General features: G+C 37.6%; 1 long non-coding RNA gene across 1 annotated transcript; it reads right to left on the minus strand.

Moving 5' to 3' along the window:
• Window positions 1-13,415: 13,415 nt before the first annotated feature.
• LOC115508891 lies at window positions 13,416-25,316 on the minus strand. Its single transcript, XR_003967160.1, has 3 exons — window positions 25,306-25,316; window positions 22,154-22,160; window positions 13,416-13,532 (listed from the first exon to the last, which is right to left on the minus strand). It is a non-coding gene; the product is annotated as an uncharacterized LOC115508891 (long non-coding RNA).
• Between the last annotated feature and the right edge of the window lie 854 nt (window positions 25,317-26,170).

Consider the following 26,170-nt stretch of genomic DNA (forward strand, 5'->3'; position numbering starts at 1 on the left):
TAGGACTTGAACTCACAGACCACGAGATCATGACCTGAGCTGAAGTCAGACACTTAACTGACTGAGCCACCCAGGAGCCCCACTATTAACATTTTAATGACTTTTCTTCCAGCTTTAATTTTATATACATGTATTTTTACGTAGTTTATCTCATACCATACGTAGTATAGTATTTTGTATTGCTTTTATTTATTTTTTTAATTTTTTAATGTTTATTTTACTTTTGAGAGAGAGAGAGTGTGAGTTGTGGAGGGACAGAGAGAGAGGGAGACACAGAATCTGAAGCAGACCCCAAGTTCTGAGCTGTCAGCACAGAGCCTGACGCAGGGCTCGAACTCGCAAACCATGAGATCATCACCTGAGCTGAAGTCAGACGTTTAACCGACTGAGCTACCCAAGGGCCCCTGTATTGCTTTTAAGTGAGTATTTCATATATAATTTAAAATTCCTCATAAGCCATTTTTAATGGCTGCATAATATTCCATCATATGTGCTATACCCATTGTTGGACATGTAGGGTCATTTATCCAGTAAACATTTATCAAATGCCTGCTGAGTACCAGAAACTATACTAGTCACTAATGAGGTTATAGTGAGCACAAACACACATATTCACTGCCTTCATGGAACATATAGCCTAACATATTGCTATTATAAATATTATGATTAAAATCCTCAAACATAAACCTGTATCCTCATTTTATATTAATTCATTATGACAGAATCTCAAAAGTGGAATTCGTGCATCAAAGAATATTAATATTTTAAGACTCTTAAGAAATATTGGTAAGTTACTTTCCAGAGAGGTCACAGAAATTTGCATTCCTATTGACACTGTGTAACACTAGTCGTCTCATTATTTCTTTGTCAATGCTGCATTTTTAACAAAGCTTCCAGCCACTTCAAAATCTTTCTGGAAAAGGGCAGGAATATTTCCATATTAATAAAAATCAACTCTCCTATCTCCCTTTCCAAATTTCTATTTATTCATTACTATAAAGCCATGTTCATACCCTAAAGCTGATAATGCAGCTAAAGAAAATTTTGATGACTAACAAATCTTATAAAATAGATGTTTTCCCAAATGCCTGTCCATGTAGCAATTTCTTTTCTTAATAAAGATCTTTTCCCTTTAGAGATACCAGTTGCATTTGATACCTCTAGTATGTTAAATAATTTAATATAATTTTCAGAATGTGCTGGTAGGTAGGATTGGAATATTTGGGGGATGCCTTTTCTCTAAGGTTGAAATTTGGAGGCAAGCTCTAGGTAATTATCCAAGCAACTGTGGGAGCATACTGAATGACTTTATAAGCTATCATAATGGTTCAGATATGATAATTTACAAAGCTGCCAAAGGCAATTTTTGTCTTCAGCTACATAGTGGTTTCTTTAATATCCTAATTGAGCTTTCTTTTGATACTTCAGAATTGTCTATAGCTTTAATATGCAGCCCCATCACACATTGGAACTCTTTATCAACACAGTAACCAACACATTGGGGGACAAGGAGAGGAATTACTGGGGACCTTTTTTTTAAATTTATTTAATTTTTTCTTCCAAGAATGTATTCAAATTAGTTACTTACCATTTAGTGTAGTTTTGGTTTTAGGAGTAGAATTTAGTGATTCATCACTTACATGTAATACTCAGTGCTCATCACAAGTACCCTCCTTAATGCCCATCACCCATTTAGCCCATGCCCCCACTACCCCTCCAGCAATAGTTTGTTCTCTATAGTGAAGTTTCTTATGGTTTGGCTTCTTCTCTGTTTTTGTCTTTATTTTTCTTTCCCTTCCTCTATATCCGACTGTTTTGTTTCTTAAATTCCATATATGAGTGAAATCATACGGTATGTGTCTTTCTCTGACTATTTTGCTTGGCATTATACGATCTAGCTCCATCCATGTCATTACAAATGCAAGATTTCATTCTTTTTGATGACTGAGATTCCATTGTGTATGTATGGATGTGGTGTGTATGTGTATATATATATATATATATATATATACACACACACACACATATATATATATGTGTATATATATATATATATATATATATATATATATATATATATATATATATATATATATATATATCCATTCATCAGTTGATGGGCATTTGGGCTCTGTCCATAATTTGGCTATTGTTGATAGTGCTCCTGTAAATATTGGGGTGCATGTGTCCCTTTGAATCAGTATTTTTGTATCCTTTGGATAAATACCTACTAGTTCAATTGCTGGGTCATAGGGTAGTTCTGTTTTTAAATTTTTGAGGAATCTCTGTACTGTTCTCCAGAATGGCTGCACCAGTTTGCATTCATACCAACAGTTTAAGACGGTTCCCCTTCCTCCATATCCTCACCATCATCTGTTGTTTCCTGTGTTGGTATTTTTAGCCATTTTGACAAGCCATTCTGACATGGTAGTATCTCATTGGGGTTTTCATTTGTGTTTCCCTGATAATGAGTGATGTTGAACACTTTTTCTCTGTTAGCCATTTGTATGTCTTCTTTGGAGAAATGTCTGTTCATGTCTTTTGCCCATTTCTTCATTGTGCTATTTGTTTTGTTTAGTGTCTTCTTCAATTTCTTTCAGAGTAGAGATCTTTTACCTCTTCCATTTAGGTTTATTCCTAGGTGCCTTATGGTTTTTGGTGCAATTGTAAATGGGATCAATTCCTTGATTTCTCTTCTTCCACTTCATTATTGATGTATAGAACTGCAACAGATTTCTGTACATTGATTTTATATTATGAGACTTTGCTGAATTCATGTATCAGTTCAAGCAATTTTTTATGGAGTCTTTCGGGTTTTCGACATAGAGTATCATGTCATCTGTGAAGAAGGAGAGTTTGACTTTTTCCTTATTGGGGACCTTTTAAATCAAATTTAAATCAAACGAATTTATAGGAAGAAGAAACAAATACACAATTTATTCTATGTCAACATTTTAAAAAACAGAATAGGATAGTCCACCAAATGGTTATAAAATCACTGGTTCAACTTGAAAAAAACCTCACAAATCCCTAGTCCCACCCTTTCATATTTAAAAAAAGGTTTGTTTATTTTTTTCAACACTTTCAATGTGCTAGGCTCTTTGCATACATTTTCTCAATCATAACAGCCTCTGTATGCTATGTGGCAAATGGAAAAAATGAGTTAAAGAGCAATGAAGTGATTTTCTCAGAGTCACACAATTAGGATGTGATATGTACACAAGGACAGGGACCTAGACTATGCTACTCACAGTGCAGCCCATAGACTAACATCAGAAATGCAGAATTTCTGGCCCCACCCAGACTTACAGATCATAGTCTGCCCTTTGAAAAGATTCTCCAATGATTCATATACACAAAGATGTGGAGAAACAATGGTAAAACCCAAAGTCTATTTTCTTAACCATTTCACCATATTGGCTCAAATTTTTGAAACAGTCAAGGAGACTATTAAAAATAATTATGTAGGAATCACATAACCGAGAGTTGAAGACAACCCACTGCTTTAAGAAATTTTAAATATCAGCATTCAAATCCAAGAGGAAAATGAAATGACCAATATCTAAAAACCACAGAATAGATAATATTTGGTACCATCAAGTGGCATATTTCCACAAATTCCAACAAAATTTTAATCTACAAAAGAAACAAAACTTCAGTCCACAAAAGCATAGAGACTCTGATATGTTATTAATGGGAATCTCACAAATATGTGAAAACCAAGACAACCTGGTGAGTTTATGGGGAAAGCCTCAGTTCTCAATTTTCTATGTTGGTTTCCTCTCTCCACATTGTAGGAGTGAGAAAGGTGACTCTCATTTGAAAAAGAATTGAAAAACCATAAAATGTTACTTCTGAGACAAATTATCACAAATATATGTTGCGGTGATGTTCATTACCCAATGGCAATAAGGACTAAAAACAATATTTAAAAACTAACAGCAGGTTGAATATACAGTCCCAACCATTGCACCACAGAAACCACACTCTCAGTATTCTTGCCCTAATACCTAAAAAGAAAAAAAAAACTTGATATTTTTGAATCCATAAACAATATGTGGAATCTGTAAAGTGCAGCATAAAGTAATAAGCAAAAATTATTTACCAGAACTTACAGTGGAAAGCTTTGGGGAGGGGGAAATGGGGAGCTAAACAGTGCAATTAGTGTTACAAAGTTACATTAACACATAAATAATTTCAGTGGCAGGTCATAGGATTCACATGCATATTTTATCAAACTGTAAGAAATAATTTTTCAATCTGACCCTGATCCTTCTGTGTACTTTGAAGTCTGCAAATCAGCAGTATAGCCTATAAGTTTAAAGAAATTTAGAAAGAATTGTGAAGTTAAAAGGTACTTTTGATGTTTGTTCTTTTTCTCCCATCACAAGGGCATTTGATACAACCAAGAAAAGTGGAAAATGTTAATGCCCAAGAAATTTCCATAGCAGGCATATTCATTTAACCCTTTATGACTACTGCCTGTCACAGGCCAAAGGTTAACACGACACCTCAGTGTTCTAATGAGGGCCTGTGAATCACCCTTTGGAGTAACTCTCTCATGACTGTCACTGAGCCTCAATCCCACCTGTCACCACAGTAAGTCCCCAACTTTTCCTGCCTTGTCACCATTCATTTTATTCAGTGTTCCAGACTGAATCTTCCCAGTAACCCTGCTCAAAAACTTTCAGTGGCTCCTCTTTACCTGCAAAAGGAAATTTAGAATCACACTCTGATTCTCAGGGCCTTTTATAATATGGCCCAAATGATCTTGCCAATTTATTCCCACATCTCTTCCACACTAACCTGGATCTTAGGTCAAACTCAACCCCTTACAATTATCTACCTCACAACTTTTCCATTCCTTGACTTTGCTGACAGCAAGGTGTTAACACGTTTGACTACCTGAATCTGAAGCCCAGATTGACCCCTTACTACCTGTGTGGCTTTGGGAAACCTCTCTATTCTTCAATTTCCTCATGTGTGAAAAAATGGCAACAGTATCCAAACTACACTGATGTTATGAGGAACACTTGAGTAATAAAGCATATGCCAAGCATTTAGAACAGTACCTGGCACAGATTAAATTCTCAAGCATGAATGCTTTTCTACTCCATCTGTGTGTTCAAATCTACTCTTCAAAATCTAACTCAAAGAAAACCTTCTCTGTAAGGTTCATCTCCACCTCTTAAAGAAAGTTGGCATTTATCAAACCATGAAAATTATTTGTTGAAAGAAGGAGATTTACCCTTGTCCATTATACATTGTAAGTGCCTGATAATACAGGTCTGTATCCTCTACTGATCTTTGAACTCTGCAAGGGCACCTATATCAGTAACCCCAGCACTGGCCCAATGCCTAGTCCCTAGAGCCCTTAACAAATATCCATTATATGAACAAATAAATGAAAGCTGAACTCCTTTAGCATCTTATTGGCACTTACTATATATTCAGTTTCCCTTAATATCATATTAATCATGGTATATTATTTATATATATAATATTAATATATTGTATTACTCAGGGTAAGATCCATATCTGCTTTATCTTTATATTCCCAGCTATCAGCATAGACTCATATATATTAGGTGCTTAATTTTTTAAAAAAGAGAGAAAGAATGGAAGGGAGGGGTGGAGAAAGGAAGGAAAAAAAGAAAGGAAGAGAAGGAGGGGAGGAAGGGAGGAGGAAATATGTCAAACACTAGTGCTAATGTATTGCATCAAGAATTTCCCTTTGCTGATTTCCACTATCAGAGTGCTTCTGTTATGCAAGATTTCTCCAGATTCCAAAAGCATATGCCAACCACTTACCAAGGATTTTTTTTTACAAACTTCTCTATCCCTATTTAGTGTCTCCTTAAAAAAACAAAACAGGAGGTAGGGTGTAGGTCACCATCAAGTAACAGAATGTCCAAAGAATTTTTTCCTGCTCCTTTTCCCTATGGACAATGCTTATGGTTTGTGTCAGTCCCATGGCTCAAGCTCAGAGCCCACCCCAACTGTGAAATTCAAGCATCCTGCTCGCTCTTTCCTCTGAAATGATTCTGGGTGTCAGCTGAGCAAGACTGTTCTGGAGTCTCCAGAGCTCAGTAAAGATTGTGCCAACCAGCAAGGAGAAGAGCATTGAGGCAAGTCTCCCCAGCTTTACTCTGCCCAGAATCCCTCTGCCTGCACAGATGACCTTCTGACATTGATCTCCCTTCTGGTCGCTGTCACCACGTCAGAAAGCAGAGGCTGAGAATATATCCAAGCAGAGTTCTCAGATCACAGCCTCCTTGGAGACTCCAAGAACAGTTATTCCTATTGGACATAGCCAAGAGGATGTACAAACAAGGCAAGAAGAAAATGTGTTGCCTGTGTCAGCATTAGCACCTGATCTGTAGCCAAGGCATTGTAAGGAAAAGTGGTAGAAAACTTCAAGAAAATTTCTGCAGTGAAAATGGCTGGATGGAGACAGAGGTAACACACAGAGAATATGGGAGCCAAGCTGTCCTGGACACAAACCCAGCTCCACTTCTTACTGTCTGGCCTCTGTCATTTACCTAAACTTTATGAGCTTCTGCTGGTTATAATGATTTAATAAAATAACGTTTATAATGATTTAATAAAATAAAAATGATTTAATAAAATAACCACATAGTACACAGTCAACAAATGGTAGCTACCAATGAGAAATCAGTGTAAAAACAATGATTCTTTGAAGATAGTTATCCACAAGCCAGGAAATTATGTCCTTGCCAATGAGGATTTGCTATTACTGTTATTGCTGATTATTTGCTCATTCTTTAAGTAGGATATTTTGACCCTGATCAAACATTTAATCAAGTGAGCTAATATAAAAAATTTCTGAACAGAACACAGTACATAAATTCAAATAAAATCTGATATTTAAATGGATATTTTCAAAGACTATACATATGTATCTTTGTGGAAAAATTAATTTTTTATAAAGTGATCTTTAAAATATTTTCTTACTAATTTCCCATTGTTCTCTATTATGACGGGAAATGCTAGCCTGGCAATATTTTTTGCTTGAAGCCATTAAAATACTGATTGTTGGGGCACCTTGGTGGCTCAGTCAGTTAAGCGTCCAACTTCAGCTCAGGTCATAATCTCACAGTTCATGAGTTTGAGCCCCATCTTGGGCTCTGTGCTGACAGCTCAGAGCCTGGAGTCTGCTTCAGATTCTATGTGTGTCCTCCTCTCTTCCTGCCCCTTCTCTGCTGGTGTTCTGTCTCTGTCTCTCTCAAAAATAAATAAACATTAAAAAACACTTTTTTAATAAAATAAAATGCTGATTGTTGAAATTCAACAGTTGAATACTATCTAATGATACTAGTCACCTCTTAACAGTTCATATTCCAGGGGTGCCTGGGTGGCGCAGTCGGTTAAGCGTCCGACTTCAGCCAGGTCACGATCTCGCGGTCTGTGAGTTCGAGCCCCGCGTCAGGCTCTGGGCTGATGGCTCAGAGCCTGGAGCCTGTTTCCGATTCTGTGTCTCCTTCTCTCTCTGCCCCTCCCCCGTTCGTGCTCTGTCTCTCTCTGTCCCAAAAATGAATAAACGTTGAAAAAAAAATTAAAAAAAAAAACACAAAAAACAGTTCATATTCCCCATGCAGCAGCAGCCTGAGCATCTTTTGTCTACTATTGCCTACCCATTTTTCTTCCTGAGCTATGAAATTTCCCATAATCCCCAACTTTGTACCCATTGCTTCTGTCTTTATGGCTTTGCCCTCATTTGGTGTCTAATAAAGCTGGGAAATACTTTCCTCACAGTTTAACACATGGCACTTTATTTTTGAGGATGGAAAATACATAAAATGAATTATTTTCCTGCTTTATTAGGCTTAGAGTATGGTATGCTGTGTTTACTTAGAAGGAGGACTACTCATACTACATATACCATCCAAAAATATTATATAGAGATCCTTACTGAGTTCCTAAATCTTTTCTTACACAGCCAGAATCATCATGAAATGTATTTGCAGAGTGTGAGTGAAAGAACATTTCTTATGTCTAGTCAGTGTTGTTCACAGTCTCTGACAGGCTTTTAAAAAAAATAATAATTTTCTATATTCACACACACACACACACACACACACACACCAATATTTCTCATTAGCAAATAATTCTTTGTTCATCAGTGGGTGATTCTACCAAAATGACAAGTTAAGAGCCGTGGATTTTTCAGTCTACATTTTAGTGAATGTATACGATAGTCTAACTTAAAGGGTTATCCCACCAATTAGCCTGAGTTCTCAAAACTCAAGGAAAGATGGCTACAGATTCACTTGCTCTCATTTTTGGCCAACATAGAAGGAAAGAGTCACGCTCCTTTTTAAGAGGAGGAGGATAATTCTAGTCACCAAGTTATAAAACTAATGAGAGAATTCTGAAATTATCTAAACTCCTCCCAAGACCATTCCACAAAAGGAACACTGTGTAATTTAAAGTTTCTCTGTTGTGTTTTACTTTAAAAGTTCTATCATAGGCTCTATATGTTGGCCTGCACAGGGTCCCCTTATATTCTCAATAAAACAAAAGGAACTCAGCTGCTGCTGCTATAATTGGCACTTCAGTCTTTCTGCCCAGTTAGCACAACTTTCCATGAAAGATATTGAACCTACTTGAAGTTGTCAAAAATCCTTTAGAAAATAGGGGTTTTGGTGGAAGCAACCTGCCAATAATATTGAGTGAGCTAAATAAGGAAAAACGGCTAAGTGAGGCTGGCCCATATCCAAGCTCTGAACACACCATCAATGTGGCAGGGCATCTGTTCAAAAGATCATCTCCTCAGTAGCAGGAAAGCAAAGTTCAAAGTGAATGTTTCAAGGAAGCTAATTTCATGTTTGTGTTTAATCTCCATATTAAAGAAACATCAGACAAATGGTATTTAGAGAAACTCTAAGGCAAAATCCAAATTCTGGAACTACACTTAGGTTTACATTTTGGAAGAACAGCCATCAAGGAGAATAAACAATAAATACAGGAATATTTTTACAAAAGATTTTAGATTCCTCTATACTTTGTACTTGCAGAAGAAAATGAGAGTATTCTGTTTCCTGATACACTGTGCTAACCATATTCACTAGTCATTGGTGATGATTCTATTCAGTATATCTTTCTTTAAGGGCTGTCTTGGCACTCTTTGACTTCTGGAATTCCAAATGTGCCAGGCTGCCACATCTTCTTCTCATCAAAGTATAAAATATTCCTGGACAGGTAAAATGGTCTCTGTCACATGCTTTTTACTTTGGATATTTATATTTCCTATGTAATTTTAATGTATCTGAAAATCAAAAGCATCTACTGGAAGCAAAAAGCAGACCTGGGATTTGCTGATATTTTGTGGTGCCAGGATTGGGAGCTATTATTGCATGCCTAAGAATTTTACATCTTTTAGATGGCTTGTTTGCCATCTGAATCTTACTACACTGCCAGTGACCACCTTTGGGCCAGATTTTACACAGAAAAGTTTGCTACTAACAACAAAATGACTTTTATTGAAACAGGATTTCAAATTGAAATAATGGAGATTGCACTAAGAAAAATTCTTGAGCAAAACTTCTTAATACATACAATTAATTGAATCAGTTAAGCCCACCCAGTATCCTGCCTTTGAGTCTTTAGGTTCATCCACTGACAGGGCTTAGCCAACTTCAAACACCTGAGAGCTGGTCCAATGATCCTGCCCAGCATATAAGCCAAAGGTTGGCCCTGCTGGATATAACCCAGTAAGAAGTCATTACTCTAGTAGCACATTATATACACACAACAGGCTGGAGAAAAGGAAACAGATTTTGTTGAATGCATTTTCTCAAGTCTTTAGGAAGAGGACAAAGGTAAATCAAAATTTTATTCAGCCAGAGAGGATAAGAAGACATTCATCCCAAAATCAAAGGAAGGAAAACAGAGAGTGAATCTTAGCTCTTTATATGCTATCCTTCTCCACAAAGAATTGAGACATCTTATGGATAAGAGGAAAGAAAAGGATGGAGGAAAATTTAAATGAAGTGCCATATTGTGACCATGAAGAAAGAATATAAATTGACCCACCATGGCTGGGCTTCATGCTTCCTCCCAACTAAACCAAAAGAGGAATAGGATAGTAGAGTCAATAGCACTATCAGAGAATAGTAAACATACTAGTATTCAGTGAAACAGATATTTTCCTACTACTAGTTTTTGAGATAATTTTATGTCAGACCTCTCATAGATGCTCTAATTTATGTAATAGGCAAGGTCTCTGCTGACATTCTCAAGGCAAATGTGGTAATAGACTTCATAGGTGTTATCAATGTCCAGAAAAACAGATCTGATAGAAGATCTATTTCAAGGACTGGCTCACAGAATTGTGAAGGCTGAAAAGTCTAAAATTTGGAGGGCAGGCCAGCAGGCTGGAAACTCAAGGCAGAATTTTTGTGATACTCTTGGGGCAGATTTCTTTCTTTCCAGGAAATCTCAATTTTTTGCTCATAAGGGCTTCAACTGATTGTATGAACCCACACATATTATTCCCCCATAGCTCTAGAAACTCTGAAAATATATCACCAGGGCTCATAAGTTTCATCTAGATTCGACAGTGGGAAATACTCCACCCGGTCTGTTTGTTGGGACATACACGTTAGCATTGGGTCTTTTTCAAGGAATGAGATGTATGCTTCCTGCCAATCTACAGCATTCTCTTGTATTAGCTGGCAGGAACCCCGGTGAGCACAGAAAGGACATCCTTGAGACATGCAGCTCCACTGTCCCCAAAGAGTGACGATGAAGCAACCCTTGACCACAGTTTTGCAGGCTCATTGGCTGCCCAGAAGCATTTCAGAATGTTCTGGCCAGAGGCAGGTTCTACCACATACCTTTCAGGTTTGATTATTGTTGACTCTGGGTAACAGGTTTAATTTTGCCATGAATCGAAAAACCATATTCAGAAAAATGCCGATTGGAACTGGATTTCCTAACATGAAATGGTGCCAGTAATGGGAGAAGTTTAATGCCTGCCTTCAAGACTCCAAAGGCAAAGGAGAACCAAAGAAGATTTCATGTTCCCAGATCTGATAAGATGGTCATGATGCTTACAAGGAAGGCTATAGGTAAAGAAGAATGCCAACTATGCCTTTTACTGAATAAAGGAGTATATATATAAGAAGTGGTTAAGAAATGAGAATTATAATTGTCTAAGAGCTTCAACCTTTGTCAAAATTCACACCATTTTATCATTAGATGTGGCTAATGTGGGACCATTCTTATACCAGTGTAAAGCAAGTGAAGAAAGGGTTGGGGGTGGGGGCAATAAAAAAGCACTACTACTCAATTAATGTCATCATTGGAGATCACCTAATTGAGGAAATGTGGTGGAAAAAGTTATACAGATTCAAGCAAAAGGCTCTGGAGTTCAATGAGATGACATCTTTTCAGAGCCTACAGTTTTATGATTTCAAGCCAAATGCAAGTACTCAGCTGGAATGTGGTAACTTTTGATGGTAGAGATGAGGAACATCACCTGCTCCACTGGTAAATCAAGGAACTTGGTCCTAATCCAAACAAAATGATTTTGAGCAAATTATACAAACACTCCATATCCTAGCTTCCTCACTTCTAAACAGAAGTTTTGCTTTCCTAGCCAATTTAACTTTTATAAAGTCTAATCTAAATCCTAAATAAAACTTTTGGAGTTCCTTAGGGATAAGAACTATATAAATAAAAAGCATTAAACATCTGATGTCTTAAAGTATATTTTGGGCTTTTGTGTATTTTGCCATCTCGACATTCTATGAATGTGTATATATAGTGAGCTTGTTTTGTTTCATGAGCTTTTTACCTTCTCCACCCTGTCACCTCCACTAACCCTTTCTTCTTGTCCTATCCATCATATCATTCTTCCTAAAATTGCCTTGTGATGCCTCCTTCCAGAGGCATACTCTATCAGGGTTTCCCTTGTGGCCATGTTTAAACACACTGATTTATCTTTAAGTAATTTAGATACTTAATTTTAAATGGGTTATAATTTTGTCCCAGAATCAAGTGAGCTTTAAGTCTGTCTCTTTTTCTTAAGAATCCAAAAAGTAGGTGGTCTTTCTGAGGCTCACAAATATATAATGCTGCCTATTTCTGTCCCACAAAACAACACTTTGGCATCAGTCCTCTGGATGTGCCACGCAAAGCCACATTTGATGGATAACCCCTACATGACTGATAGTGAGAGGACATGCTCTTTCCTGCCAGAATCCAGAGGCACTGGATTATCCTTTCTAATTGGTTACCATGTATGCACCTCATTAGAAAACTTGCAAGTGCTATACATGGTAAAGAATGTATTTCTGATAATATTTCTGTTAGGTTTGGACCAAGGCCAAGAGTCTCTCTGGCAGACTAAAGCCACTTTACCAACGCTTTACTTGCAGCAAGAAGATTCATGATAAGGAAATATAAACAAGACATCTAGGATCACAAGGTCACACCATCCCACATCCTCATCCCACTCTTCCCCTTTTCTCAAGGATGAGGAAACATTCCCAGGCAATTAGTCATGACCTCTTTTCTACCTCAGTCTCTCTCCTGCTATTTTTTACTATGAAAGCTTGCTTCAAGGGCTTAGAAATTCAGGACCAACTTTTGGAAGATTTTCTTAAATATGTGAATGCCAGCAAAACTTCATCTGGTTTAACACAATTCCTCCCCTAATATAAAATACAGTTGACCCTTGAACAACATGGGTTTGAACTGCATTGCTCCACTTATACACAGATTTTTTTCAATAAATACAGTGTAGCACTACAAATTTTTTCCCTTCCTTATGGTTTTCTTCCTCCCTTCCTTTATTTTTTTCATTCTTTCCTTTCTTTCTTTCTTTCTTTCTTTCTTTCTTTCTTTCTTTCTTTCTTTCAAGAGAACATGAGCAGGGGAGAGGAGTAGAGTGAGAGAGAGAGAGAGAGAGAAAGAGTGAGAATCTTAACAGGCTCCACACTCAAGATGGATAAATAGATCAGAAGAACGCAAAAGTGAGTCCAGAAGTAGACCCAAGCATGTGTGTTCAAATGATTTTCAATAAACATTCAAAGACAATTCAGTGGGGAAAAGAAGGCTTTCTAAAGAAATGGTCGTAGAACAATTGGATATTCATAAGGGTTTTTTTAATGTTTATTTATTTATTTATTTTGGGGGGGGAGAATCCCAAGCAGACCCCACTTTTGGCTCAGAGCCTGATTTGGGGCATGATCCCACAACCCTGGCATCATGACCTGAGCTGAAATCAAGAGTCAGGCTCTCAACCAACTAAGCCACTCAGGTGCCCCCTTATGATTTTCTTAATAACACTTTCTTTAGCTTACTTTATTGTAAGAATACAGTCTGTCATATATATAATATGCAAAATATGTGTTTATCAACTGTTTATATTATCGTCAAGGCTTCCAGTCAACAGTAAGCTATTAGTAGCTAAGTTTTTGGGGAGTCAAGAGTTATACATAGATTTCCAACTGCTGGGAAGGGGTCAGTGCCCCTATGCCCGTGTTGTTCAAAGGTCAACTGTACTGACTTTTTAAAAGAAAATTTTATTATTTTAAAAACTGCTTTATTAGTGAAATAAGAGTCTGCATAATATAAATAATAATGCTTGATTTAAAATTGTTTCTGAGAAAAGGAATAAAACTATAGTTTTCTGTGTATTATTCTGTTTTGTCACTTAATCTGCTCAAGATTTGTGATTTGCCAAAGTTCATGAGAGATAAAGTTGCCAATTTTTAAGCCTGGTTTGAATTCTACTTTAGCCAGCACCAAGTTGGGAGCCATGACCGACATGAATAGTAGACTCATAAAGAATTAAGGCTGGACAGTACATCAGAAGACATCTGACTGCCTCTCTTACTTTGGGAACAGCAAAACCCTGGTTCAGGAATACTAAGCATCCTTAGAAGCAGTCCTGCAAGGGGCTTTGCACTTGTGCCTGGGGCTCCTTCTAGAGATGCTCACTAGACATAAGACCATGAGCAAAACACACAACCTCAGTGAGCTTTAGCTGGCCCATCAGTGTGATGGGGCTCATAATTATGTAAACCTCATATGGATCATGAGAAATGAGCAAGTCAATAGGCATAAAGCATTTAGACTGGTACAGAGGAGGAGCCAAATAAATAGAAGATACACTACTTATTGTAAGAGGCCAGGTTGAAAGAAGAATGAGAGTAAGGGAGCCAAGGCAAAGGTTTTTTTCTCATTATCTTCCTCTAAGAATTGACAATAGGTGGAATAACAGGAACATTATTGAAAACATACAATCCAGAAAATCTCTCAGAATTTTTATGTAAGAAACTTCACCACATATTAGAGAGAAAGTAAGCCTAGTGGTTGAAGGCATAGACTCTTGAGCTAAAAAGCCTAGGTTCAAATATCATCTCTCCCACTTTGTAGCTGTGAAACTTTAAGCACTTTACTTAATGTCTCTGTACTTCATTTTCCTCCTCCATAAAAAGGGATGACAATAGTATCTATCTCACAGGGTTGCTGTGAAAAAAAATTGAGTTAATATTTGGAAAACACTTAGCACAGTGTCTGTGCAAGAGTTATAAAGTATAGGTATTATTATTATTATTATTATTATTATTATTATCATCACTGTAAGACCATCTTGCACACCATCCAAAACATTTTTAAACTTGAAGTGCCCAAAGAAACTTGCAGTAATAATTTTACTTCTAACACCATTCAGAAGCATGGACTCTGATAATGGAATGATGCTGAGGCACCAGCATATAAATCTGTTGTGCCAATTCTCTTAAGAATGGTAATTCAAAGTATAATTCACTGAAACTTTAAAAATTCCTGATTCTGAGAATCACTGGTGCCTCAAGATAACAGCACAGAAATATAATATGACTCACACCTGCCATTAGAGTTAGTGCAGCCCTGGCAACCCCTGATGGACTGTTGGTGATACAACAGGGAGGATTTTCTATTTAGTAGAATTTTAATCACCTTTGTTGGTTTTGTTATTGTGAAAGAGTAGCATTTTTTGAGAGCAATGAACTAGTCCAGTCATTTTACAGGTGAGGAAATGGAAATCTAGAAAGGTAAAGTGACAGCCAACATGCACCCAGTGAGAAATGAAGACCATTGAGGATAATATTGTAAGAATGTTATACTTCCTTCTCAAGTCATCAGAGTTCCAACTTCACACTATAAATTTGATTAACTGGATCCATATTTTATAAATAAGGAGCTTAAATAGTAGCAGTATTTCACCCAGTTGAACTTCAAATTACTTCAGATGAAAGTAATATATCTTTTTGGATATCAGACTCTTGCTTAAAAATTTATGTACTTTAAAATTCCTGTTATAGAGAACATAAACAGTACATTGAGTTTGATCAGTCAGTGAAAAATTAACCTCAAGGGGTAAATTTTTTATCTTTCAGGGCATCAGAGAACTAAATAACAAGTAATTTACTAAATTCCACCCTAATTCTGAAATCGTGTTTATGTGACGTGGATGAGTAGCTTATTCATAGACAATGGTCACTCCCCGCAGGACCGTGTCTCCCAAATGTAATTATCACAATGTAATGCCATATGTATTCACCATGATTCAGATATGCCAACTGTAGCTTTTGTTTTTTTTTTAACCTAGGGTTCAGGATTGAGATAATCATATCTCTTAGCTCGTGGTACACCATCTGCCAACCTCATGGGCCTACATCAGGCTTTATTAATTTTATTGTTTTCCCTTTGACTTCTCATCCTAACTTCCATTCTCCTCTCTCCTGGAGGCATCCACACTAATGTTTATAAAACATAACTGCATTTAGGTATGCTTGTATCTTTGAGAAATATATGTTATTGTGTTTAATTTATACACACATAACTGTGCTAAAGAACATTTTTTTTTATTTATCATGTTTTTAACATCTATCCATGTTGCTTTATGTACATCTAGATAATTAACTCTGCATGGGACATAGAATTTCACTACATATGTAAATCCTACAATTGACTAATTCATTCCCCAAGAAATGGACACCTTATTTGCCTCTAACATTATACCTTCCCAAATAAAGCATCAATAAAATACATGTTCCCTTACAGTCCTGTGAGAGAGTGGCTCTAGAGTGTATACCCAGGAGTGGGAATCTTAGTGTATATAATCAAATTTTTCTAAGCACTGCCAGATAACTCCCCAGAATAGGTTAGACTTCCACTAGCAGAGCTAGAGGGTTTCCCAACTCTCCCACCAATAGTTGGTGTTATCTGACTTTCTGATGTTCATCTGTCTAATGGGTGGCAGAGTATCTTTGGACCTATTTTAGTCCACCAGTTCTCTCAAATATTTGAATCTTCTCGTTTTGGTCCATGAGAACTCCTGGATCCTGTTCTTGCCTTGCACAGGCCCTGGGCCACCGGAAACACTATCCCAGGACCATCTGTGTAGACCCTTCCCACATAATCCTGCTCTACTGTTTCCACATCATGGAGGGCCATGCTGATCTCAGAATTTCTCATATAGGCTTTCATTCTCCTCTTAAAAGAGAGGGGAATTCTGGGTTCTCCTAAAGCCATCTAGATGTTTCTACCCACCCTATGGGAGTTTTCATGCATGGAGCCAGTACACAATGCTGAATTCTTGTTCTTCTCCCTCCCTCTCTCCTTCCCTCTCTCTCTTCTCTTTCTGCTTCCTAGAATTTGAAGCATTTAACTTCTTGTGTTTAACTAGTAAGATATCACTGTCTTATCCTTCCCATACCCTAGGTGAATGACATCCTCCTGATTCTTCCCTGGGGCAATCATGGAGGGAAGGAAATGGGAGGGAGGGGACTGTATTACTACAAAACGAAAATTTATTAGAGAATTTTGAAAAATATTTTCTGTATTTGCCATTCCATATAACACTTTAACCATTCCAAAGTACTTTTACATTTCTTTTTACCTTCTCAAAAACCTTGATAGAGAAGTTGTTAACATTTGCAGACAAAAATAGAAATCAAAATGAGGAAAGTGAAAGAATTTTGTACAGTAATAAGATAGATAACCCACAGATAACCTATTTTAGAAGAATTCATATGTCTTTTACAGCTTTCCCCCTAAGTATATCAGGAAACCTTTTTAGAATAGCAAGCTCTCCCCATTTTCTCTTTTGTAGATCTGGTCATCTGAGCCAAGAGAAAATTCTGGCACAAAAGTGAAGACTGTTTTGTCTCTGCTTTGCAGCAAGAACTTGTGGTTGCTCTTAAGCATTTGTAAGAGTTCTGAGTTCTTAATCCTTCATTGGCAATTCTTTTATAATTAAAAAAATTCTAAAATTTGATCATCACCGTGAAATTTAGAACCAAACAGGTGGTTGTTCATTTCTTCCGTCTATACCGTGTTTATTAAATTATATCTTACTCTGACAAAGATTGTGGATTTGATTAGCTCTGCAGAATAATCCTTTTAAATGTCAAATTTTCTAAGTGTAGAGCTACATACGGTTTATTTTAGACATCTAATTGTGCCCACTTTTTAAGCTTAAAATTTTTACTTTTTAAAATCTTTATGAAGCAACATTTTTCCCACTTATATCTATAACATGTTCTTTTAAAAATTTTAAATTGATTTGGAGGACACTTTTCCATATCCCAAGTCAGCATTTTCTTCCAGGTGGTTAACAAAAACCATCTCTGCTTAAAGGGAGGCAGTTTCAGTTAGTGAAAAGAGACAGACCTGGTTATGAATCCTAGCTTTCTACAACCTACCAGCTGTGTGGCTTTAGGTAAGGGACTTAATCCCCAACACTCAGTTTTCTCACCTATAATATGGGAATAATAATACTTATACGTAAGGGTTAATGCAAGGATTCCATGAAATCATGTATGTACATTGCCTAATATGTAGTAAGCACTAAGAATGCTAGTTTTCTTCTTTCTCCTTTCCGTAGAAGAACAAACAAAATCATCCTGAATGCCACTGGTTGTACTCCAGAAAATATACAATAAAAATACTACATAGAATACTTCACCTCGGACATGCGTGACAGAAACAGGCATTTGTGGACCTTGGTTGTCAAATACATGGCTTAGTTTTGCCCTTTGCACACAGTAGGAGCCTAGTATGCTGGAGAAAGATGCATTAATAAATGAATGTGAACTCTGTGAGCCTAGAGCATAAATTACTAATACAATAGGCAATGTCATTTAGATTGTTTCAATCAAAACTATATTTGGGGCACAGTCTCATTCCCCTCTACTCCCTGGGTATTTCTTCCATATACAAAGTACCCTTTGACGTCTCATATGGATAAGATACCAGGAAGTAAAGAAATATGAGGGAAAAGAATAGGCCTGTGTTGTGTTTTTTAAGGGAAAAGCAGGCATTTAATGCAGACACTGTTTTCTTACAAGTCTTAGAACTGTTTTTTTAGGGTCATCCAGAAGAGCAAAACCCAAAGACCTCAGGTACACCTTTTGCAAAATGGCCTTTCCTTATTCAAGTATATTAAATGTTTCAGAATTGCTTTTGCCCATAACTTATACAATCCATTCTCTTTAGAAAAAAAAATCCTACTTTCTGTATATTGAGTAGTCCAAAAAAATAGTATCTCACTTTTATTCCAAGAAAATAGGAATAGAGAAATCCAGGACAGTAATTAACCAAAATAAAAGCTTCCCTCACCAACTGTCCACACTCCAGCCCTCCTCCAGAACACAGGCCCAAGAGGGGCGATAATAAAGCTTTAGCTGGATTTAAAATAGTACACCGCAACATTTAATTAAGGCTTTTTCTCCTCCAACCCACAAAGCAGTTGGACAGGAAAGAGAACCCAAGCCCAGTATATATAGTCAAACACAAAGTATTTATTGAAGGTCTTTAGAATACAGAACATTCTACTGATGATGAGACATAAAGCCTACATTCAGAACATTACCAGTTTTCCCGATCAGACTCTATCCCTTCAATTTCTCTAGGCAGGGAGAGAGTAGCTTACTACAAACCTCCCTCAAAAACCTATAGATTTTCAATCAAATCCAGACTGTGCTGTGCCATAAATACATAGCAGTATATTAGGTTACACTCGATGAATTATGCTTCCCTTATATATGAGCCATGTGTTTCTCAATTTAGATCCAAGAGATCACTGAGTTTATCACCAAGTGCAATCAATGGGTGGGAAGAGAATAAAGGCCAGGATCCAAAATGGCAATAAGGACAAGGTGGCTGAGGAGGCTGAAAGATCACAGAATGATGAAGTGATAATAGGTGGGAAAGAAAAAGCAAGAGATTAAAGGATATTATCATACTGATTATGCCTGAGGGAAGGAATCTTCCTCTAAATGAGTTTGTAAATGGTGCTACTTTAAAGGCTAAAAAGAAAGAAAATTATCACAATTGCTATCATTTATTATTCACTGCCAGGTACCAGGTGCTGTTCTCAAACTGCGCTACATATGTCAATTTACTTAATCCCCACAACAACCCTGTGAGCTAGGCATCACTGTTATCATGTCCCTTTTTCAGAGGAGTAAACTGAGGCACAGAGAGGTGAAACTCACATAGCTAGTAAATGGTAGAGCCAGGGTAAAGACTCAGTCAAGCTCACAGTCCATTTGCTTTACCACTCCACACACTGCCTTTCAATAGAGAAAGCTAGGGACCTATAATTCTTGGCTTAGCCCATATATTAACAGCACATGCTTATGTATGGATCTCTTGGTTACCACCAGGAAGCAAGGACCCTGGAGTAGCATGCGTGGTGGTCCTCTCTAAACTCTTAGCTTCTGAACATCAACCCATCCTCTACACAGGAGGAAACAAGCTCTCTTTCAGGCCAGCGTGGGTATAAGGTATGGTTTATGAAAGGGTCCTATTTGGTCCTCCCTGTTTGACCCACTGTTAAGCCCCCATAAAGCTTCCTAGTGAAAGAAAAGCTTCCTTAATGAGAAATTCCCCATGAGGGCAAACCTGTCATTCTCTCAGGCCAGATTGTCATGGAAACTTTTATAAAGAGGAACCTAACACTCAAGTCTTCAGGTGGCAAAAGAATCCACGCAGTTGTTCTTTTGTAAAATTTTACAGATTTATTCATTGCAACAAGTGAGGCAATGACACAAGTTCCTTTTACTGATGAATGGAATTGGAACATAATAAGAGGAACACAGGCAGAGTTTAATTTGTCAAACCTCAGGCCATGCAGCCCAGCCCTCATAGTGCCATCTCCAAACCACCCAAACAATGCATTTTAAAAACAATACCCACTGCACCAGAATTGTAAAATTATGGTTAGCTGAAGAACCCATTGCTCTTAAAACTAATGCTCAGCTATCCTATGTAAACAGAGTCCTTCTCTTATTTTAAATCAGGAGTCTGCAAACAACAGCCATTGTGTCAAATTGGGCTCATTGCCTATTTTTTGTACAACCCAGAGCTAAAAATAGTTTTTGCATTTTTAAATAGGTGAATAAAAAAATCAGAGGAAGAATAAGGTATTAATACATGTTAAAATTAAATATAAAACGTAGTACATAGTTCTATTAGAACATGAGCACACACTTTCATTTACTTGCTGTGTGTGGCTGCTTTCATGCTACAAAGCCACAAAGCCTAAAATATTTATTATCTGACTCTTTACAAAAAAAGTTTGTCGACCCCTTTCTAAAGTGATAAGTGATAAATACGCTGCTCTGAAAAACTTCTCGTCATCCAATTGTCAAATTGGAGTTTTTAATTGTTAGAAAACAGTGAGGCATTTTGTGACTTATTCCAGTAATTAATTTCTAAAACCCTATTCTAAATAGACATGCCAACATATTATTCACTCTAATGATAAATTGCAATCCCTTAATTGTTTCAAGGGGTGTGTTTCCTCTAACACTAAAATGATGTCGAACTGATGCAAACCAGGGCCTTTCTCAAATGCCTGAGTGAAGCAAAGCACAAAACATCCCATGTACATGTACATTCACTTGGCTGGAGCATTGTGCTGCTAAGCTTGAAACCAAAACAATTAAAACCAGTAAAGACAGAGCACATGGGCTTCTGTCCCTGCCTCTTGCTTATTCCAAAATCCTCAAATCCACAGACATTTTTTGTGCAGCTTTTCATTAAACATTTCAAAAGGAAAATAAGGTACCAGCCTTCTTTTGAAACTATGGTTTGTTGTGGTGGTAGTGGTGGCAGTGGTTGTTTGTGACTACTCTTTGACAGTGGCTGAGTACTACATTTATATTTCTCCTTAAAAGGAGTGATCTGTCACAGGGTTCAACTGTCTTGTCATCTGTTTATATAGCATGTGCTCAGTACATGTTGGTAACGTCCTACTGTCTGCAGATCGAGTCTGATTCTCACCCACGCTGCTCCCCAAACACATGCCTCTAGAATTCTTCTAAATCTGGCATCATCATTGACTTCAGAAGTTGCTCCCTAAACAAAGGTTCTGGAGAAAGACACAAAACAGACTCACCAATTATTATAATTCAGGCATCTCCTAGGACTTCATAAAGGTGCTGTAATAAATAAAATTAGTTATCTCCATGATGTGCTATAATAAACTAAGTTATCTCCATGAGTTACATAAAGTTTTATTTGTATTTAAATGCTAAAGTAAGCAACAATTTCTTCCTGGGAGGTACTGGCAAGAAAGAAGTCCCCACTGAGGGCCTAGGAGTCTGTGAATCCAGTCCCAGGTCCTCAGTGGGCCCACTCTATAAACTAGAACATTGGAGAAAATGTCCTACTCTTATGTCAATTGCACAGTTCAAATATGTTTTAAAGTTCTACAGAATTCTATGGAGACATCTGTCTTGTGATTATAATCAGAAAATTATATGTGACTCATAGATCCCGAAGACTCCTTTAAACAAGTTTGGGAAACTGCTGAAGCTCAGTCAACATCTTTAAAAACTGCTCTAAAACATCGTTATGATCAAATGCAGTATTTTTCCCAAGCAAAATGAAAAATGTTGTCTCTGACTCTCATTCAGCCATTGCAAGAGATATTACTTTAGTCCAGAAATATATCAGTTAATTTTTATAAGCAGTTTTTAAAAGTAAGAGGCCAGCAAGAAAATCTGTTTAGGCAACCAAAATTTTCATTGGTTCTACTGAGTAACTAATGCCACCGTTTGCCTTTGCTAGTCATTACCAACCTCTGTTTGAGTCAAAGAAGAGAAATATCTCTCTACCACAAAACCAGATTTCTTGTTACAAATTGAGCCAAAGGGAATTTAAAAAAATGGAAGGAGGCAGCACATATTAAATTAGGCCTAGGCTTGTTGCCTGATTTTCATTAAGCCTCTGCCTGATTCTGATTTGGCCCATTCTAAGGACTTTTAGGCCACTGGGCATGAAGGCCAGTGCTTATTTTCATGGCTGTTTCAATTCATCAAGAAAATCCTTTGAAAGATGAAAGAAACTCCACATTTTTTCACCTGTTGTTCTTTCTTGTTTGCCTGTCACTTCACTAGCCAAACTTGCTTCAAGCCAAACCAAATGCTTTCCAAACCTCTACAGCATGCCTTTGAAGATCTTAAGTTAAGTATTTTCTTATGTTGACCAGCATAGCTTCCAAATAAGGAATAAAAAAAATAATAACGTAGTTCTTAAGTTATTTTTTTAAAAAATACCAGAAATTCAAAAGCTCATTCCAGAATGTGCAAAAAAGCAAAATTCCACTTCCCCCAGTTTAGAAGTCTTGTGCCAAATACACCTGTAGTTCATTACCACGCCCACAGCACATTGCTTATGTATGACAAAGTTCCTGCAAAGACCATATGCTGTTTTTATTATTACCACTTCACAAGTTTTCCCAGGCTCACTAGCAAAAGTATTTTATAAGACCAGCCCACTCAGTGGGCTCATCTTATTACATTGTTGAAATTCAGTTTGCTGTTTACTTGATTAGCAATAAACATCTCTCCTTATTTCCAACAGCACCGCAATTAGGACCCTATCCTGTCACCACTAGCTTCAAGTTTTGGCTTTCATCAAAACAAAAAGAATTTGCCAAGAAGGAAAAACACAGCTCTACCTTCAAGCTAAAAATAGTTCTGTCTTCTAGACAATATGCACTTTCACACGGCCCCAGCAAACATCCTTCCAGCAGCGTATAAAGGAGACACTAAGAGAAGTACACAATAGACCCTAGTTTTACGTACCAGTTTAGCTGAAAGAGATGCAAACAAGCAAAAGCTGATACCAAAAAGCAGAAAAAACAACCCAGTTGATATTAGAGGAAGTGAGGCCATACTAATTGTTGATACTTTTTGAGGAAGTCAAAAGTAATAAGACAAAACAACTAGACATAGAAAATATATCTAAACTTTTACAAACTATGTATCTGCATCTACACCAAAGGTTTATTTTAAAATTTTCAGTTATTGGGACACCTGACTGGTTCAGTCAGTTAAGCATCTGACTCTTGATTTCAGCTCAGGTCATGATCTCAGGGTTGTGAGCTTGGGCTCCCTGCTGGATGTGGGGCCTCTTGGTGATTCTCTCTTTCCCTCTTTCTCTGCCCCTCCCCCCTTTTCCTTTTCAAAGAAAAAAAAATTGAGTTATGAAGATTACATTAAATATGTATTCTTATAAAACCAACTAAAAACCAAAGAACAAAGTAGAGGCAATTCCCTAGATGGATCTTACTTAACATAGTCATAGATTATCTAATATGATACGGAGAACAAGAATATTGTTATTGTTTGCCATATCCAAGGCACTATACTAAGCACTGAATTATCTTCTCCAATACTCTCAAGAGCATCACTAGGTAGATAATATTATCTCAATTTTACAGAACCGTGGCTCAAAGATGTTAAATAACTTGCTCATCAGGGCACACCCATTAATCAAGCACTACCCAAATAACTGCTAAATCCTTGGGCGCTTCTCGCCTGTGTTAAGGAACAAATCTTCTCAGATACCATGTGGCTTCTAATTCTTCCTACCCTTTTCCTGCCCTCTCTGTGGACATTGTTGGAACTGGAAGAGAAGCCCCCTCTCTCTCTTGATTGCATCACATTCTGTTAGAGGAGTCCCTAGTAATCTTGCTTGTTCCTCCAGTGTCCAATGAAATTTTAGCAAAACAACTCTTTTCATTTTCATTTATAGCTTTTGCCTCAACTCTCTGAAGGGCTGAGGTGTCATCTAAAGGGAGGCCAGGATTAGAGACAAATTTGAGTCATAGACACCACACCATTCTCAGAATGGCCCCTCTCCTCTGATGACTAAGGCTTGTTACTGGATCAAGCTGTCACCCCTGGCTTTCTCATCCCTTATAATCTTCAGTACTTTTCACAAAAAGACTTCTGACAGTAACTTTAACATGCCAAGAACATAACCAAATCTCATCGATAGCCACTGTGTAGGTTTATGGCCATGTTAAAACACCCTCCACCCCCACCCCATCCCCACACGTACATCCCTTACTAGAAAATAAGTACTTTGGGGCAAGGGTGAAGGGTTGCTAAAAATGAAACTAAATTATCCCTGCTTTCTAATATGGCTTATTTGGAAGACTTGGGTGGTGGGGAGGCAGGACAAAGCATCATACTTGCACATATCCTCCTAGTAGACCACCAGAGGGCGATGATCAGGGTCAATCCAAAAACAGCTACTGTAGAACTGCAAGAATAAACAAAGTTCTGGCAGAATGACTCTAAAGTGAGAATTTGGAAGATAAGCAGGAAGTAGCCACAAAAAAATCCCAGAGCACTAATGATCTGTTTTTATGGTACCTAACAGAGTAAGTTATAACTTGTTTTTAAGGGTGAAGGGCAGAGAGAAAGGGGGACAGAGGATCTGAAGTGGGCTCTGTGCTGACAGCAGAGAGCCCAATGCAGTGCTCAAACCCATGAACTGTGAGGTCATGACCTGAGCAAAAGTCAGACGCCTAACCGACTAAGCTTCCCATGTGCCCCAAGTCATAACTTCAGAGAACATATGTCCAGTTTCCTCAATTCTGAAAACTATAGTCTTCTTCAACAGACATGCCCCACCAGTATCCATCGACTTGACCCACTCCTGTAGCTTTGGTTGCCTGTATCATTGGTGAAGAGTTCCCTTCACAAGCCAGTGGGTTCCTACCTCAAATATCTGTCTCTTTGCCTGTGGACTTCCTCTGCCTGCAGGAGCAGGCTCTCCCCACTCCCAGGGTAAGCAGAGTGGTGAGAGTTCATTTCTCCAGGACTAACTGTGCATCCATGAGTGATAGAGGATGATTGATAAATGCCCCAGCTTTCTTGCCCCCTGCTAGGCCTACAGTTTTTAGAGGGTCCCTAGCAGGAATGAATCCCAGGTGCCCACAGGGGAACCACTCCTGAAAGCACTCTTTTCTGACTTTCCTACCATCTCCATCTCATACCCTTACTTCCTCACAGTGCTTCCTGGAACCACTTGAAAAATAAACTGCTTACCCCCAAATTCTTGTCTCAGGATCTGATTTAGAGAAAACCCAAACTACAATAGCTTCTTTCAGATAATAATTAAATATAAATTAACCTACTGTATTTATGCACATGAAAGCAATGAGTTTTGAAGAAAAAAGAAAAAACTAATTTCATAGGCTTTTGGAACTTACCTTTACCCACCTTTTTCACTTGGAAAGTGACTTGAGTCCAAGGCTAAAGGAGAAAGAAAATCTGGGCAAGATCACCTTGCACAGAACCAAGCTTCAGTTTGTTAGGGAAGGTAATGGGAGAGAAGGAGGAATATCTCTTTGCTTCTCAGTTTCATCCTCCATATCAAGGAGGCATGATCTAGAAATTTCCAATTGAGGCAGGAAGAAGAGGTAACTGACAGTCTAGAGGGAACTGACAATCTGTCCCTGAGAGGTTCCCAGTCACTCTGGACAGGTAGCAAATAAGACTTGTGTTAGTCTGCTCAGGCTGCCGTAACAAAATACCATGGGTTGAACAGCTTAAACAACAGGAATTTATGTCTTCACAGTTCTAGAGGCTAGAAGTTTAAGATCAAGGTGCTGTCAGGTTTGGTTTCTGCAGCCTTTTTCCTTGGCTTAAAGATGGCCTCCTTCTTGCTATGTCCTCACATGTTCTTTATATTCATTGTATCTCTTTGTGTGTCCAAATTTCCTCTTCTTATAAAGACACCAGTCAAATTAGATTAGGGTCCACCTTAATGATTTTGATTTAATCACCTCTTTAAAGGCCCTATCTCCAAATACAGTCACATTCTGAGGTCCTGAGAGGTTAGG

Source organism: Lynx canadensis, chromosome A2, assembly GCF_007474595.2.
Source record: "Lynx canadensis isolate LIC74 chromosome A2, mLynCan4.pri.v2, whole genome shotgun sequence".
Taxonomy (NCBI): domain Eukaryota; kingdom Metazoa; phylum Chordata; class Mammalia; order Carnivora; family Felidae; genus Lynx; species Lynx canadensis.